This window comes from Sapajus apella, unplaced genomic scaffold (assembly GCF_009761245.1).
Source record: "Sapajus apella isolate SASKATOON/1434 unplaced genomic scaffold, GSC_monkey_1.0 scaffold134, whole genome shotgun sequence".
Taxonomy (NCBI): Eukaryota; Metazoa; Chordata; class Mammalia; order Primates; family Cebidae; genus Sapajus; species Sapajus apella.
Window position 1 is genome coordinate 323,398 of NW_022437074.1, and position 18,931 is coordinate 342,328.

Genomic DNA, 18,931 nt, shown 5'->3' on the forward strand with positions numbered 1-18,931 from the left:
TATCGGTAGTGAAGACTCTGGAATTATGTCTAGGAAGAATCTGAGGGCTCCAGACTGGCAGAAGGGGGTCAGTCTTGAGCCTGTGCTTCATGCTAAGCATGCTGATTTTACTTAGGTTGGAAGACCCAAGTTAGCAGAGTAGTCATGCAAGATGCTTTTAGTTACATGGTACGTAAATTTATGAAAATGTGAGTTCACATGAAAATATGTGACACCATTCCAGGCCAGCCTCAGTAGTGTTACTAATCACAGATGAAAAAATTAAGCCTGAGAATACACCAGTCACAGGTACAAGACCCAGAGGGGACTTCAGATCTAATCTGAATATTTTTCCTATACCAAATTGACTATCTGGATTTAGTGTTAGGCCACTGTGTACATTTGGGGGGACTCTGTCGCAGAGTCAGAATTATTCCAAGTTTTTCGTTTTAGAAATGAGAAACCTCGGGACTAACTAGCAAGCCTTGAAAGGGGTTCAGGGGTTAAATGATAATCATGTGTTGATATAAATTAACTGATTATGATGAATACCCTTGCTTGTGGAAATACACATGAAATATTCAGGTCATGGAACATCGTCTTGGCAGCTTAATATCAAATGGTTTGGGAAAATAGGTTTTTTTGCGCTGTTTTTATAACTTTCCTTTGCATTAAAACAAGGAGACATATCGGCAGTGGTTTAGTGACTACCCTGGGCTGTAAAGGTAGCTGATAGTCTGGAGACTTGGGCAACCCTGCTGTGCCTGGGCAGTGCCCTAAGTTTGCATAAGCATTTAAGGGGCCAGAAAGTATTGAGTATCTGCTGCAGTTGGACCTAGAACATGAGAATAACACCAGGTGTCATCATGCCCAGCTGTTGCTTCACAGAATGGTTCTAACAGTACCTGATTCAGAACTTTCTCTAATTATTCATCAAGGTTCTCTCCACATCCCTAGCATGAAAATAAAAACCATCTCTGCTTCTTGCTGGGTTGGCCCAAGCTGTTTTGAGCTCCTAGGCTCACAGCCTCTGATTGCAGGAAGTTGGAAATTCTCATTTCAGCATCGTAGGATTGTGGGTCTGTCATCGTGATTATAGTCTCACAGATCTCAACAAGGGCAGAGCTGTTCATCTCTGAAATGAAATTTAGGTAACAAATGCAGCAGCCTAGTTCTTATGGAAGCTGAGTCTAAGCTTCAGTTGTCCCTTTCTGTATCCCTTGGAAATCCCATCTGAGCTACTGCATTCTCTGCTGTGAGTGACCTTTGAAAACAATAATCGAAGGCTTTGAAATAGGGATGCAGATATGGTGCAGCGACCACCACAGTGTAATAGGGTATGTTCTGATCAGAAGGGGGAGCCTGGTCAGATGTTATTTCATCTGGTCGGGATGTGAAGGAAGGAGAAGGTTTAGTCCCTGACTTTCTGAAGCTTGTATTTGTAATGTAATTGGGAAAATAATACTGGCACAAGATGGACAGTCCTCATTCAGGTGATTGCACTGTCCCTTCCTGTGCCATGGGAAACTAGGGCTGAGTTGTGCAGCTCGGGCACCTGTGCTTTCAGAAGGCACGTAGCATCGTGGGCAGGAGGGAGGACTCTGGAGTCTTCCACCACCCGCATTCAAATCCAGGTTTTGCCACCTACTACTGATAATAGCTGAGTGACTTTGAACAAGCCATTGAATCCTCTGAGCCTCAGTTGCATCATATGTATAATGGGTTAAGGGACTGCTTGTCTCATAAAGTTTTTGAGAACTGAATGAATTCATTCATGTGAAGAATACTCTGAGCTGGGTTGAGACTTGGCAAGGGGAGGTGGTGTTTCAGTTGACAGTTGGAGGGTGCAAGGCAGGATATGTAGATGGAAACCCGTAGGTGTGGGAAGGCCACCAGTGAGTCAGCCAGATTAGGGTGAGCAAGAGGGCTGGGGCAGCCTTGGGGGTGGAGTGTACCACATTGTGAAGGCCCTGGGTGTGAATAAAGAACTCTTGGAGGTTTCTGCAGGGCTTATGGGGGAGATGACTGCTGGGGTGTCCGACAGGGGTCCTGATCCTCATTTTTAGGACTCGACTGGAAAGGCCTGAGCCTGGCTGTGAGAAGCGGGGGACAAGGCCTGACAGTGACCCTGGGTGACATCCCAAGCCTTGAGCTCAGCTGTGGGGTTGGAGGATGAAAGAGAAGAGGGAGATTTTGAAGGGAAACCCCTAGGAATCTGTTGACTGGATGGGGAACGCCTTAGAGAAGTGTTAGAATGACTCAAGCATTTCCAGCCTGAAGGACCAACAGAGTGACCCAGAGAGTGGGGGGAATAAAGGGAGACTGAGCCAGGGTGCCTAGTGGAGTCTGAGGTTTAGGGCGGGATGTCAGTAGGATGCCAGGAAGGCTACAGCCGTGAATCTCAGGCTTGAAAGATACACAGTTATCCTCATCACATACTTCCTTTCTGTTAGTGAATTTTTATTTTCGGATGTGTATAGATAATGTAATCCAGGGCCTCCTTGGAGAGCTGGCACTTCTAAGGCAGCTGGTTAGGTACCTCAGCTAGGCATTTAATCTCTGTTAAGGACTGGCTCTGGCCTCTTTTGGATTCTTTCTTGTTCCTTTCAGGAATGAGTTTGGCCTTCCGAACCCATAGGAAAGATCTGTAACCTCTAGCTTGCATGTGGACGCCTGCGGTGCGCACGTGCGCGCGCGCACACACACACACACACACACACACACACACACACACATCCCTGCAATTGGATGACTTTAGATTAAGTTAACACCATCCAAATAAAACTAGAAAGAATAACACTGGAATAACATAGTTAACACTAGAAAGAGGTGAAAAGCCATCACCAGAGCCCTCCGCAGCAGGAGACCTTGTGGTAGCTGGTGTCAGGGCCAAAGGCTCCCCTAGGCAGCATCAGTGCTCCCCCCACTCCCTGCTGAGGAGTATGTGGCCCACCCTGAAGATAAACAGAAAGCTCACGCAGTAGGAAAGCCTAAACCAACTCCCCCAGACCAATCTTACATGCATTTTCCCAGTGAGTGGGCCATGATAATTATTTCTCTTTGAGTGTCTGTAAAGTGTGCTAGGTACTGTGCTAGATGCCCGAATATGTTTTTGTTTCATCTTCACAGTAAGCTTTCTAGGGAAATCATAGTAGCCTCATTTTGCTTGTGGAAAAACGTGAAATTACGTGAGACACCAAAAACACAGTGCATGCTCGGGCTGACACTTGAGCCCAGTGTGGCCTGACTCCACGTCTTGTAATTGCTGTTCAGTCTTAGGAATTGGGGGTGCTGATTGGGGTGGGCTGGAGAAGCAATTCCTGCTAGGCGTCAGTATTGGTGACTCCTACCCACATGGCTGCTCAAGTGATTTGCTGTCCTTGCACTAACCCCCAAAATGCTAAAGGAACAGCTCCCCAGTTTGTAACTTTTCCTGGTTCCTTAATGTTGACATGAGCAAGAGCCATTAATCAATATAACTGAGAAGCTGAGTGTCACAGGAACGTACTCTTTTTTTGTAATTGAGTTTAATTTGGCAGCAGTTTTGTCAGCACACGTGTGCCACTGCCACATGACCCATCTTCAGCCATCTTTGTTGTCAGTTTCTTTGTATGGCACAGGTTTCTGCAAACAGGTATTCCTCAGAATCGTAATCTCTGACATGCCAGAGTTCTATTAAGCTATTAATCAGTTGTCCTCTTTTTTTTTTGGAGACTGAGTCTTGCTCTGTCGCCTAGGCTGGAGTGCATGGCGCCATCTCAGCTTACTGCACCCTCTGCCTCCCAGGTTCAAGCGATTCTCTTGCCTCAGCCTCCTGTGTAGCTGGGACTACAGGTTCGCGCCACCACACCCAGCTAATTTTTGTATTTTTTTTTTTTTTTTTAGTAGAGACGGGGTTCTACCGTGTTGGTCAGGCTGCTCTTGAACTCCTGATCTCATGATCCACCTGCCTCGGCCTCCCAATGTCCTCAGTCTTAAAGAAAGGGATGTTATTTTTAAAATTTGGAAACTATAGAAAAGCATAATGGAGAAAAGCAAATGCCCTGTGATCTTATCACTCAGAAGTAATCACGGTTAACATTGTGTCGATTTTCCCAGTGTTAATATAAACATATAGTCAAGATCCTGTTACACAGATGACTTCTTGCTGTTATCAGTACCAGCTGTCACAATGGAGTTCATCTAGAACGTGGTCCCCAGCTTTTTTGGCGCCAGGGACTGGTTTTGTGGAAGACAGTTTTTCCACAGATGGTGGCAGGAGGCTGGGGGGAGAGTTTCGGGATGAAACTGTGCCACCTCAGATCGTCAGCATTAGATGCTCAAAAGGACCGCACAACCCAGATCCCTCACATGTGCAGTTCACAGTAGGGTTTGCACTTCTGTGAGACTCTAATGCTGCAGCGCCCTGACAGGGGGTAATACTTGCCAGCCCACTGCTCATCTCCTGCTACATGCCGTTCCTAACAGGCCACAGAGAGGTACCGTTCTACAGCTGGGGGTTGGAGACCCTCGTCTAGAGAACATCAGGCTTTTCCTACAGGGCACTTGGTCCTGACACAGGCTGGAGATAAGATTTACGCAGTAATTTTCGGTATAGGTGCTTCCTGGGTGTTGAGTGGTTGGGATGCTCAGTGTGTCTTGTGTATTCTCTGAGTCATGTAAAAGGAGAAGCTGATTCTTCATGGTGCATTTTGTCTTAGAAGTAGTTTGTTTTTCTAAGTTGAATGTTCTTCAGGAACGAGAAAATTCCTGTTAATCATCCTGATATCATTCAGGCATACTTTCTAAACTAAGCCACTCTCCAAGGAACCACTTTTTCCTTTATCACTACAAAGCCAAACTGTTCCCTTTGAAAAGTTTGTATGTAACATAAGGGGGAAAAAAATTAAGCTATCTTAATTGTATTTTAAACGTTCCGCTTCTCCGACAAATTGTTTATTGTCTCTTTACCACGCTAAGACCAGGGACTCTGTGGGTTCTCAGAGATGCATTTAACACTTCACGTTTACTTTTCATGTCTCTGTTGTATAATTTACCATTGTATGAACATGAATTAAATATAATGTATCAGAATTTAGAATTCATTAAAATTCTGTCTTGTGAGATTGCTCCTAAGAGGAAGGACCCACATAATATGGAATCTTCGGCAGTAGTTGCAGTGCCAGACACCCCAAAATAAATGTGGGTTTGTTTTTTGTGTGTCGTTAGCTTCCAAGTATTTAGAACCAAAAATGTAAAACAAATCACAACAGATTAGTGGGAGGATACTTCAGGAGAAAATAGACACAGATTGTCTAAAAAGATTTCTAATGGGGGACAAGGCAGGAGAGGTGCTGGGAAGTGAGGGTGGGGTCTGTACCCTTGGCATACTAGGGAGAGTCAGGCGTGGAGTTCGCTGTAGGATGTGTAGAACTCATAATTGCTGTGTGCACTTGGCTGAGTGAGAGCGGTCATGTCCTGGCGAAAGGCAGAGCATCAGACAGAGCATTTCCCAGGAACTGGCATCTTGGTTGCTTCTTATTAAGATGATCTCACCCTGCTTCAGCTTCCTAAAGATCACCCCTTCTTAAATAGTTACTTGAGTTACTCCAGTGGGACTCTGAAGTTTACGAATAAAGAAACGTGAACCAAATATGCCAGGGAATTAGAAAGCAATCTTCCTAGCATGCTTCTGTCTGCATTTACCCATACGGCATCCTCTCTTTTTTAGGTGCTATCCATACGTCCAAGATGTTCCTTTGTTCTATTCCATTTTAATATCTGTTTCCTGGAGGCAGCTATGAGGCTAGAGAGAGAGCCCTTGTTTACTGGCTTGATGTGTGAAGCTGCCTGCCTGCGAGCAGGTGGGCATTTGTAGGGCTCCTACACGGTCTGCGTGCCACCTTGGTCTAATTGATGGACCTTGGCCAATATGGGTGGAGTTGGGTATCTTTCTGCACATCAGCCTGCATTGACTCATGTCAGCTCTTGTCCAGAAGTCTGTCTCTATGATCAGCCCCTCTAGGGTGGTGTGGGTTTTTCTTTATAACCTCCCCTCTCCATTTGGGAACTCACAGATTTTGTGCACACACTCAGGTTGTCCTCAGTGGCCCCCACAGCTGTGAGAGCCACCTAGAGGGCATTTGTAAGTTAAAGTCTGGGGCGGCCTGCATTTCTTCCTGGAAGCAGCCATGCTGAGGCCGCTGTTTATGGGGAATCCTACTTGGTTCTGTATTTTTGTTTTTTTAAGGAACATAGTTGTTGATCGTCCGATTTGTGAAATTTACAAATGGGTGTCTGTAAGGTAGAGATGAATTAGTGGTAAACATGCAGTTTGTTCTGATGCTACTAACTGAAGTTGACTAAATCTATAATGTTTAACTGGGTATGCTAAGAAACTTCATTCAGCAGTGACAAAGGTTGTCTGTGTGGTGTCCAAAAGGATCACTTGATCCCCTTGTGGTTCTTCTGTGGGTTTTCTTTTTTCTTCTTCAAAGCCTACTATACACAATTAAGTTTAAAAAGTAAAATTAATCGATAATTTGGGCTGTCGGTAGAATTCTGGAAAGGCAATAGCCTGGCCCAGCACTTTTCTACAAAAATGAAGCAGTTGAGGCTCAGGCTAGACAAGTGACTTGGCCAGGGCAGTGGGTCTGCCTCAAAGCAAGGCCAGGAGTGGGCCGCTTGGAGCCCAGGCTTGGAGTCTGGAGCCCAGTTTCATCAAGGACCTTCTCCAAAGCACGGAACAGGTGGACCACACCCAGGCACTCCAGAGCACTTACGTCTCAGTAACCCTTGTTCGCTTTGTCCAAGGCAGCATATGATCCAGTCCTGCTGCCCACTCTTACCTGGGCACGGGGCTCCTCTCTTACCCCCTCATAGGCCCACTGTGCTCCCCCTAGCCTGTTCATAGGTTCCCTCATGTCTGAGCTGCTCCTGACCCCGAAAGCAGGAATGAGCTGAGACATATCCTCCAGGAGCCTTTAGGGAGGATAGAGGTGCGTGCACTCCCTGTTGAGAAAGTGCCACACTGGATCCTGCCTGTGTCCCCAGCCGTAACAGTGACTGGTACAAGGGTGACAGCACACAGTGGCAGCCATCACTTGGGCTCCTGCTGTGTGTCAGATACCCCGCTAAGTGCCATGCCCAGTTATCGGGCCGTTGTGACAGCCCCACAGATACCAGAGGTGTCCTTGTGTTACAGATGAAGACATGTAGATGCAGAGAGATGTTACAGAAAGTGCCAAGGCCAAGCACAAGGAGGCGGAGAGGCTGGGCTCCAGAGTATTCTGAGAAGCTGGCACAAGTGTGGTTCCGCTGTGTCTTTGCCAACCACGTGCCACCTGCATATTCCCCCATGAATGTGCTGTCTCTTTTCGTGTATTCGTCGCATTTCATTTTCCTGAGCAGGTGTGGCCCTGGAGAGCGGCAGGCGTGCTGAACTTTTGCCAGTAGATTGACACTTTAAGCAGTGCAGTGCTCCAGAATGTCGCGTCTCATCCTTGCTGCGTCTTGTACGCTCTTTTGCATATTCAAAAACGCTTGGGCTCATGGATCCAGTATATGTGTTGAGAGGTACTAAATATGTATTTTTAATTAAAAATTATAATGAAAAAAAATTTTTAATTCTCTTCATTGGCATCTGTGTTCCCATTTGACTTTCACATTTGTGAGAAACTCCTATACTTCTAGACCGTTTTTTTTTTTTCAGGTTTAAATATTCCATCACGTTGTTTGCCTGCCTGCTCACAAAGGAGTGGGCTTTCTTATGACTGGAGTGGAAAGTCAGGTTCAGAGCCCTGGGCACATGGATGCGTGTGGTGGTCGGGAGGATGAGCCCTTTGCCCCGACACCTCCCTTCTGGAGCTGGCTCCTGGTGTGCCCCCCGACTGGCAAAGGGACTACCTGCACGTAGAGATGGTGAAAGACACTCGACCTCACCTGTGTGGGCTGAAGTCCATTAATGAGACCGCAGCACCACAGGGGCAAAGCAGGGGCCCTACAGGTACCCTTCTTCCCCCTCCTCCAGAGAGCAGCAGGGAGTGCCAGCGAGAAGCTGAGGAAGCGGGGTGCCAGCAACCCTAACCCCCACCCAGCCAGGGTGGCTGTTTAGGGCTTCTCTAAGTGACGGCAGCTCCCTTCCGTCGCATGAGGCGCCTTCCTCCCTGCCGTCCTGTGGCAATCCCTTCCTGAACTTGGGGATTTTGAATGGCAGACAGTTTCATTACGGGGTACGCATGCCTAGAAATAATAAAAGTCAGGCCAGGTACAGTGGCTCACGCCTGTAATTCCAGCACTGTGGGAGGCCAAGGTGGGCAGATCACTTGAGGTCAGGCGTTCGAGACCAGCATGGCCAACATGGTGAAATTCGGTCTCTACTAAAAATACAAAAATTAGCCAGAGTGGTGGCACACACCTGTAATCCCAGCTATTTGGTGGGGGAGACTGAGGCACAAGAATCACATGAACCCCGAAGGTGAAGGTTGCAGCCAAGATAACGCCACTTCACTCAAGTCTGGGGGACACAGCGAGACCCTGTCTCAAAAAAAAAAAAAGAATAAAAGTAAATCTCCTAGAGTTATTCCAGTCTGGGGAAATTTGGGATGGATCAGAAAACACGTGTACCACATGTAGTGTACCACGGAGCCATCAGACACAGCTCAGCAATAGCACTGCTTTCCACCCTCGTGGCAGCATCACTGACGTACCGGTGTGTGAGTGCCCGGCACATGATACGATCCTTGTGGAAGAGGAGGAGGAAGAAACAGCTGCAGAGAAGGGTCAGTGTGGTGTGTGCTTGGGAAGCCTGCTCTTCACGATGCTGGCCTGCTACTTTGAAAGTGTTCGCTCACACCCCTGGCAGTGTTAGGTGCCTGTCACTGCAGACACAGGCCTGGAGGAGCTGATGTGTGCCTGTGAAATCAGTGGTGAGACAGCAAGTGGGGTTTGTTAATTAGCAAACGTGTATTGAATACCTGCTCCATGCCCGGCTCTGAGGCTACAATGGTGACTTCGTTTATCCTTCCCAGGGAGATAAATACAGAGAGATGAGGAGGGTGGCGACATGAGCACCAGTGAGTGCTCCCAGGGCCTGCGGGAGACATGCCTTTAGACAGGCAAGGCATTCTCAGGCGCTGAGCCACGTTATTGTGCTGGTTACAGATCACAGTGCTTCGAGAGCTTTGGGATCAACCCTGATTTTACTATGGAGAGAAGGCTGGTGGTGTTTCCCCATTGCCCGTGTTGCCTGCAGTCTGCTCAGGGAGATGGGGATTTGCTAATCTTTTGAAAAAGACATCGTTTTTTGCTTTCTTTTCTTCCTTCCTTCCCCCTCCCCTACCCTCTCCTTTCCTTTCCGTCTGTCTTTTCATCTTGACAGAGTCTCACTCTGTCACCCAGGCTGCATTGCAGTGGCATAATCTTGGCTCACTGCAACCTCTGCCTCCCAGGTTCAAGTGATTCTCCTGCCTCAGCCTCCCCCGTGGTTGGGATTATAGGCATGTGCCACCACACCCACCTAATTTTTTTGTATTTTTAATAGAGATGGGGCTTCATCATTTTGGCCAGGCTAGTCTTAAACTCCTGACCTCAAGTGATCCACCCACCTTGGCCTCCCAAAATGCTGGGATCACAGGTGTGAGCCACCACGCCTGGCCTGTTTTTTGTTTTCTAAAGCTAGAGTTAAACTACTAGAGGTAAAAAGTTTCCTGGGTCAACTTCATAAGAGACTTTACTCTTAGGAAGATTACCAGCTTCCTGAGAGAACAACTTCCTAAGGACCTTAGAGCGCGGGGATGAAACTACGTGACATCTGACAACAGGAACTGGAAGGGATGGTTTTGGAGATGGGCTGAGATTCTGTGCAAGGGAAGTTGGTGCCCAGAAAGACCATGGAAGACTGGATAAGCTGTTAAGAATACATTTAATGCTTTGTCTCCATGGTGGTCCTGAATTTAGAATTTCCTCCTTAAACAGTTGCAGTTCTTAATGGGGAGATTATGTTCTACCAACAGGACACTCAGAAGAGAAAGAGCCATCGATGACTCCTTTTGCTTTGCCCAACATGTTTCTTCTGGCCTCAGCTTGAGAGTTCTTTGCTCCTGCCCTGCCCAGATCCCTCTCTGCAGCTATGGAAGCAGCTGGCGGTGCCTGCTGCTGCCTACATGCTGCCTGGCCCAGGCCTGTCCTGTGCCCTGTCCCCTTGCTTTCCACACCGTGCCCTAACACCTCCTTCACGTTCCTGAACAGCTCCGATCCTTCTGCTCACAGCCGTGATGTAGCCTGTCTTCCTTGCCGCGTGTACTTCCTGTCCTCACCTGAGCTCCTCCGTGTCCTGCGGGATAGAAAGTGACATGCTCAGGGAGGTCTTCCCTGACCTCCTCCTTTTATTGCGATTGTCACTGCCAGTCATCATCTGCAACTTGGGTTTGTGTACGTGACTCTCTCTTACACTAGTCTGTGAGGTTTAAGAGGGTGGGTAAGTTGTTCACACTTTCCCTGAGGCTGAGCATTAAACAACAGATGAACAGAGACCTTTCTTGAGAACTCTGAAGAAATGAGAAAAAAAGGTACAGCTGGAGGTGGCATTTGTAGGTATTCTGGGTGAATTCATGGCAGAGCCAAAGGACAGTATTTCAGGAATGATTGGAGAACATCATGATCTGTTAGAGTTCTCTGAAGGTTTTTGTGCCTTAAATGCTATTTGTTGCTAGGGAGGAGTCAGAAATGATAGGGAGAAATCCCCCAAAAAGTAACCCTGTCCCCTTTCTCCTTCATCCGGGTGCACCTGTGTTGAGCAGTGTGTGCATTCCAGATGCCCTTCCTGGGCATTAGCAGCACTTGTCCTCTGCCCAGCTTGGCAGGTGTGCTCTGACCCCAGGTGGGCCCATCTGATGCCCCCACCCACCTGCCAGGAAAGGTCACTGTCCTTCCAGATCCCACTCCCCCGGTTCCGTGACCCTCGGCCAGCAGTCAGTGACACATCTGAGACTCGGTGTGACAAAAGGAATGGGTGTCGGCTGAAGCAGCTAGCTGATGGCATTTGTGCATGGGTCTCTTCTGACTTAAATTTGACTTTGTCTGAAATTGATTTGTACCCAAAAGTGTGTCCCACTCTGATCAGCCACTCTTAGGATTTTCTCTGACCACTGTGCCTAAGATACTGGCCCCAGTGAATTCATGTGGGCCCACCCTAAGTTAGCTCTGAGAGCCCTCCGAAAATCGAGGTTAGATTGTGTTTGTCTGTGAGGCCTAATGGATGTGGCCTCCCAGCATCATGGGTTTCTCATTACTGTATTACTCTTACAGTAAATATTTGAAGCTCAGATTCTCCAGGCTTAGGAAACATGCACACTACCTAGCTGGAATTGTGTCTGCTGATCCACCGCCACCGCCACCCTCACTCCCACACCCAAAGCCCTCAGTCAAAACCTATCACTGTTCTTTTCAGCTCACCCATATATACCATGTTTTCAGGTGGGAATCAACAGTTTGGCTCATCTAAAGGGATGGGTTGGGAGAGGAGCAGGGAGGGGGGAAGGGTAGTTTTTTTTTTTAAGGTCTATTAATTGAAGTGACTGAAAGTCAACTCAAAAGTAACTGAAGGGAAAAAAAGAAAACGTAAAGTTGGCTCAGGTGATTGGGAAGTACGGCTGGATCCCAGGGTGCAACTCTGGGATGGGGTCTGTCTCTCTGTGCCTCTCCCTGCCCCCCCTGCCCCTTCACCTCCTACATGAACCTCTGCAGCATGAACAGATGCTGCTGCAGCCCTGGCCATGTCCTCATAGGGACGGTGTTTCCCCCATGAGTGTAGCCAGGATCCCAGGAATGCCCTGACCACACAGATGAGTCATGGGCCTTCCCCCATGGCCAGCAAGGGCAGGGGAGGGCTCAGGGGTGAGATGGGGCCCTTCACAGAGATGAATTTTATTTGACTAAGGGAAGGGACAAAGGGTTCTGAACAGATTAAGACAACATAACCACTGCATTAATCTCATGTGGTGGCCGCCCCTTCAAAAAATCCTTAAGTTGAATAAATTTGATTTTTTTCCCTTTACCTATTGAAGTATTATGATGATAAATTTTTGCCCTGAATGTTCCAAATAGTGGAATATAATCTTAGCAGCATAGCTAAAAAGCTAGAGGCAAATTAAATGAACATACAGTAACACAAAAGCTCTTAGAAGCTGAACATGAGCTGTATTCTCTTATAGGGAAATGTCCTTTGGCCACTTTACACCATAATCAGATCTTATCAGATCTCCATAGCATTTAATAATAAAAGCTTTTTGTACTATTTAGCTGATTTTAATAATAGGTTCTGGCTCTAGTTGGGAAACCCTCCCCAAATCAATAATCTTGATTCTTAGAAAAATAGCATTTTCAATAAAAAGAAGCTTTCTGATTAAATCTGCTTTATGTTACACATCTGATCAGTAGCAAAAATTAAATGATTTTGCCATAGAGTTCCCAAAACTTGAATGCACTCTGTCTAAATGAATTGGCTTGACTATGTTTCTGAAGTACCAAGTTTGTTTGACGCTTTATCTTACATCTCCAGAACTCCAGCTGGAAGATGACAACCAGAGCATGTTTTAAAGTCATCTGTTATAACATCCCTTCATCTGAAAAGGGATATAAAAGACAGAAAAGATTTTGACTTTAAATTTACTGACATTAATAATGTATGACATAGTCAGGCTTTTATTAGAATCCAATCTTTAATGTATGTAATTTTATTCAGGAAAGTTAAAACGTGCTTATTAACATCAATAAAAATATGACTTGTGATCAGAGATCCAATAGCTTGATGCTGCAGAATCACCACAAAAGCAGAAACTTACAGTTTAGCTTTAAATCCAGCTCAGCTATTTGCCACTTAAAATTATACTATCCGTCTGCTCAGTGAGTGAGAAATACTACCTACAGTACACATGTTGTTTTATTGTTATTAGACGCAGATAAAGTCACGGCACAATTTGTGGCTGGTCTTTAACGCGGCCCCTGTGGAGGTGGCTTGGATAAGGAGCTTGTTCACACTCCTTACCGGCCATCTCCAGCAGCTGTGTGCTCAGGGGCTTTGTTCCTTGCTCTCCAACCAGGTGCTGACTGGCCTAGGAGACCTCAGGCAAAGACTCAGCCTCTCCAAGCCTCTGTCACTTGTCTCGTCTGTGGAGCACATTGTCAAGCACCCAGGGCCCCTGTGTAAAGCAAACAATGTTGCAGCTGCTGGAGGTCCTGGGGGTACAGGGTCTCCTGCCCCGCCCAGTTCCCTGGGCCGCACACACGTGGGATCCCAGGACTCATTTCCCACAGCAGCAGCCTGAGAACAACTGGCCAAGCTGCTGCGGATTGTGTTCCCCACATTCCTATGCTGAAATGCTAATCCTTAATGTGACGGTATTGGGAGGTGATTATGTCATGAGGGTGATGCCCTCATGAATGGGATTCGTGACCTTCTAAAAGAGATCTCAAAGAGCTCCCTCACTGCTGCTGCCATGTGGGGACACAGCAAGGAGGGACCATTATGAACTAGGAAGTGAGCCTTCACCAGACACCAAGTTTCCTGGGACACTGATCTGGGACTTCCAGCCTCCAGAACTGTGAGAATTAAATGTCTGCTGTTTATAAGTCACTTGGTTTATGGTATTTTGCTTTAGGTGCCTGAACCAGTTAAGATACCATCAGACCTCTAAGGTTTCTTCTAGAACTTAAACACCGTAATTTGATGATAGATTTAAAGAGCTTGAGATGCTCTCAGTCTGTTCTTCAATGTAAGAGTTAAAATCCTGCTCACTGCTGAGCATGTTTGATCAAACAGAATCTTGCTTTTGTTTTTTTTTTACAGTAACTTTCATTCCTTCATTCTTTTTCATGCAAAGATGTAGCAGTTTATACATTATTGAACAAGCTGTAGATAAAGTCATTACTTGACAAGAAAATGATGCTTCATCTAATATACAGCATGCCAGCCGTTGGAAGGTTTTGTAATGGTCACATTCTAGATAGGATCATCGCAATGTGATTTATCCAAAGCACGCTGCTGTGACATCTCCAACCAAAATGCTCAAAACCAGGTAAATTCCATGCGGTAGGATTTATGATTAAATTGAGAATTGGAAGAAAAACACACCATTTGATATGTTGTCCCAAGTCTTGCTGAAACACAGAACCACACATCATGCCTCGGTAAGGGCAGGAATGGGAGGCGTTGAAACCGTCTGGGTGTTCTGCATGGGTGAGGCCCACCTACCTCACATCCCTCTGAAGGATCTACGTGGCCTGCAGCCTGCTTTGGAGTTCACTGTTGACACCAAGGTGAGCAGGCTCCAGGGACATGCTGGCAACTGCTCGTCCAAAATGCAGCATAGAAAGACAGGTGAGCAGGGGCCCTGGATGATGGGGGCTTCCGTCTACTGTGTCCTGGTTGGCTGCGGTTTAGTTACAGTAGCTAAAGACAGCCTGAGTCTGAGGATTTGCCTGTAGGTATGAGGATTTGCCTGTCTTGTTGAGAAAATATGTAAAAGTCTATGAGAAAAACATCATGTTACCCTGTTAAAATAAACATTGGAGTTCAAATTGTGCTTCTGTTACAACTGCAAGCAGTAGGTGGTTTTACTTTAGTGAAAGATGAGGCAATGAAGTGAAGACGTATAGAAAAAATACAGAGAATCAAAGGAAACTGGGATCCCTGTGCCACCTCTTTACCTAGAAAGTAACGGGTTTGCCTTCGAATTAGAGGTAGTCGCTTGGAGCCTGGACCCCTCAGGTGCTTGCCCTCGATCAGGACACAGCGCTCCCGCCTCACAGACACACATGAATCCCTGTTCATTTTACAGCAGAAACCTTCCCTTTGAGATGTCCTGGCTGCCACCTGGCTGGGTCACAAGCTCCAGGTAAAGTCCAGGAAAGGGGAGAAGGACGGGGGATCGCCCAGTCGCCTGAGCCTGCCCCATGTAAAGGCTCTCCTGACTCTGGGGTTGCACTTTACTTAATTATCCTCACACAGAAAGGCCACCTGCACTCTTGGTGCAATTTTCTCTTCCAACTCCCCCCTCCTATCACTGAGACACCTTGTCCAGCCACTCTTCCCCTCCCTCCCCTGGGCCACAGCTTTCTGGCTCAGGTATCCTTAGCAGTCAGTAGGGCTGAGCACATTAAATCTTCCTATGCCAGCATTCAGGATGTCCCATCCCTTCTAGATGACCCTGGCTCTGGTCATTGGGCAGGAACAGGGTGTGGTGAAGAAAACGGCTGTTTCTCAGCAACCCAGCAACTTGGTCCCTTTGAAGTCTTTCCCACACAGCCCCCCTCCAACCTGCCGAGACCTATTAACTGCTGTTCTGGGGCCCTGACCTGTCACTGGGGTTACATTTCTTATCCAAAATCTTAATTACCTGAACCTCAGCCCCTCTCCCACCTGGAGACACAGGGCCCTCTTCATTCTGTAGAAAAAGAGAAAAGGTTTCTCTCTGCTTGGGCATGCAAGTGGTCAGGGAGGCAGTGGGGTGGATTCTTGGCACCCCAATTTAGAGTCCTAGTTCCATTTTCCATAGAAATCATATTACAGTCGATGATGCTTTGCCATAAAAACCATGCTGGACAACAGTCACTATCAGGACTATGCTTCTTGACTATTATGGATTGAATGGGCATTTATTGGGTGTATGGCCTGCGCCACATCACTGGGTGGGTATGTTGGGCCAATTCCCTGACCTCTTGTAGCCCCTCATTTCCACAAATGAAGAGGCTGCCCACTTCGTCACAGGACTGTTGTAAGGGTTTAGATAACACAGGCGTTGGTAAAGTCACGTCCCTCACCATCCCCAGGCACCTGCCTCTTGAATTTCACAGCACTGGCAGCTACATACAACATGGAAGAGTGTTTGCTTCCCAGCTGCCAAAGTCTGGCAGGCAGGCTTTCTATTTTGGTGGCCATCTGACACTGGTAGGATCATGGCCAAGTGTTTTTAAAGGGGACTTCAGCCCTCTTTTGGTAAAATATCGTTCAGAGCAACAAGAAATCCCCAGCTCAGTTAATAAGAGTAATCATTGTTATCCACAGAGCACTTCCTGTGCTTTATAGCATCAGCTGAATGCCAGTGCCTGTCATGGGCCAGACTGTGCTTCCCTGAAATTCATATGAAGTTCCTATCCCCAGGACCTCAGAGTGTGACTGTGCTTGGAGGTAGAGCATTTACAGAGGTGATTACGTTAAAATGAGGTCACTGGGGTGGGCCCTCATCCAGTCTGACTGGTGTTCTTACAAGAAGAAGATTGAAACACAGACATACTCAGAGGGAAGACCTTGTGAAGACACACAGGAAGCAAACAGCATCTACAAGTCAAGGAGAGAGGCCTTGCAAGGATCCAACCCTGCCTGCACCTTGATGTGGACTTCCAGCCTCCAGAACTCTGAGAAATGAAATGTGTGTTGTTTAAGCCGCGCAGTCTATGGTACTTGTTAGAGTAGCCAGAACAGACTATTATATTCACGTTTTGGGGGTAAGAAAACTAAAACACAAAGAGACCATTATTAAGTGATGTGATCAAGAGCGCACAGCTCTCTGTCAGTCTGCACTGCCCCGCTGAGTTGCCCCAAAGACTATTTAGATCACATTGGAGCAAAACAAGTAAAATTTCTGCTGCATGCTGGCTATGTACAATGTTGTCATCGTGATGGAGAAGTATAAGCCCTGTGCAGGCAGAAAGCATGCCTGTTTGCTCATTTCACCCCTCCACGCCACCGTCTAGATTGGTGTCTGATATGTCTCAGGAATTCGGTGGCTGTGTTAATTAATTTAAATTACTGCATTTTGCTTTTGAAAGAAGTCACTAAGTAGAATATTCATAAATCAGTTATAAAGTGTCTTTGTAACATATTGTAATAGCCAGTATCTAATGTCTTTTCTGCTGATCTTGTCACTTTTGTCTTCATGGCCTGATAAATATTCCAAAACCTGCTCTTCCACATGCATTTTTTTCTCAAGTAGCTTTTGTAATTCACGTTTGCAAAGGTCTATTAAAAGTTTATTTTTCAGTGTTATTTCTTGACATCATTGTTACCAATAAACGTTCTCTTCTGCCTGGCCCCCCTGCCCCGGCATGCTAGCTGTTTGATAAGGCTGTGAGGCCGTCCTGATTGAGCTTCAGGCACCACTGCTTTCTGGACAAAAAAGTTTGCTTTCATCGATGGCCTGCTTTCTGGATTGGGGAGCTGTGGTGTTATTATGGTGCTCTCATGGTGTAGTTGAACCATCCTGCGTTTGAAATCCTGGGAAAGAATGAGTTCTCAGATTTAGAGGTTTGTGTTTTTATATAATACAAGTTAACCCAAAGTAGAAATCTAAGCATTTCACCTGTTCTGAGATTCTGGCTTACTCTTGTGTTTCCCATGCACGTGAATAAAATGCTGCGATACAGAGAAAGGGCAGAAGCCATTAGCATAAATGAGTCTGTATTTGTTCTAAAACCTCCGTGGCCAACCCCTCCAGTGGCCTTGCACACTTCCCAGCACTGTGGGGCTGCGCATCCCTGGCCAGTGGCTGCTGGGAGGGGCCGGTCTGCCCCAGGGCCAGCAGCCTAGCTCTCCACCATTGAGGGCAATCAGCCTTTTCCCCCTCTTGACCTCCTCCCCACTCAGCAAGGCCATAGAAGCACAAGTAATTCTTAGGACTGATCTCCCTTTATTCCAGTTTAAGGAAGAAAAGGAGAAAGGGGTACAAGCTACCCACGGAAGTGCTTTGGTATCATTTTGAGGAGTCTGCAAATGACTAAACCTCCACACTGGCTAAGGCAGAGGTCGAAGCACTCCTCTATCAGGACAGCCAAGGAAGGCCAGTCTGCCTGTGCAGGGTGTGTCCCCGGCTCTGGGGCTGACATGCTTTCCTCTGCTAGAATGTTCCGGAATTCCATGCAGTTAAAACATTTTTACCTTAGGGCTTTTCTAGCTTTTTTCCTCATGCACAGGAAAAAATGTTTCTCATTCCTATTCAATACCCACATCTGTGACTGAAGAAACAGTACTTATTGTAATTGTGTTTGATGTACTGTAATTTTCTACTTTATTCCCTTAAACGCAACACATACATATAGGCTGGTTGCAACTCATTAAAGTGATTTTCATCATCCACTAGTAGGCTTTGAATCACAGTACGAAAAATTTTGCCTTCGATTTAAGCTATCAGCTAATTTTTCCTAATTCACTCATCACAATTTGTTGTGGGAAATTAGTCTGCTGTTTGAAAGAATTGTAAGAAGAGAAGAATTCTAAGAGAAGAAAGGTGGAGATGATGGGTTTTGCCCAGTAGGGCTGTTAAGCTGCCCAGGGGTGAGGGTAGGGGCAGTGAGTGTCCCAGGAGTAGAGGAGGCCATGGCAAGGCAGCTGGGGGCAGGGCAGGGCAGGGCAGGGTATGGCTGTGCTCCCTAAGACTGGATCGGTCTTAAGAGTTCTAACTGGTCTTTGAATTCATTTAGTCTGACTTCCCAGTCATTCTAGAAACAGAAAAGATATTTTCTCTGCGTTTATACTTTATTTTTCTGAGAGGCACAGCGATGCTCTAAAATGGTTATTTCAGAAGGAAACTCTCTGCTGTTCTTGTTATCTTTTGTGTCACTGGTATTCCTGCTCTTTGTGGTTTTGATTTTAGAGACGGCCTCACCCTGTTGCACAGTCTGGAGTGCAGTGGAGTGATTTTTTTGCAGACACAGGGTCTTGCTATGTTGCCCAGGCTGGTCTCAGACTCTTGGCCTCAAGCAATCCTTCCACCATGGCCTCTCAAAGTCTGGGATTCCAGGTGTGAGCCACTGTGCTGGCCCCATGACATGTTTTGATGGGTAAAACAGAGATCATTGTAAGTAATTCTCAACTTTAAGTACCTTCCCTATAGGAGGCAGCTGCCAGCACCTTACTTTTCTGATGGTAATTCGTGTAGTCTAACTTCACAGTCATTCTAGAAATGAAAAAGATATTTTC

At 46.6% G+C, this 18,931-nt stretch overlaps 1 protein-coding gene across 3 annotated transcripts in view; it reads left to right on the forward strand.

Moving 5' to 3' along the window:
- NCK2 (NCK adaptor protein 2) overlaps positions 1 to 18,931 on the forward strand; it is a 146,441-nt gene that overhangs the window by 112,890 nt on the left and 14,620 nt on the right. The window lies entirely within an intron of this gene.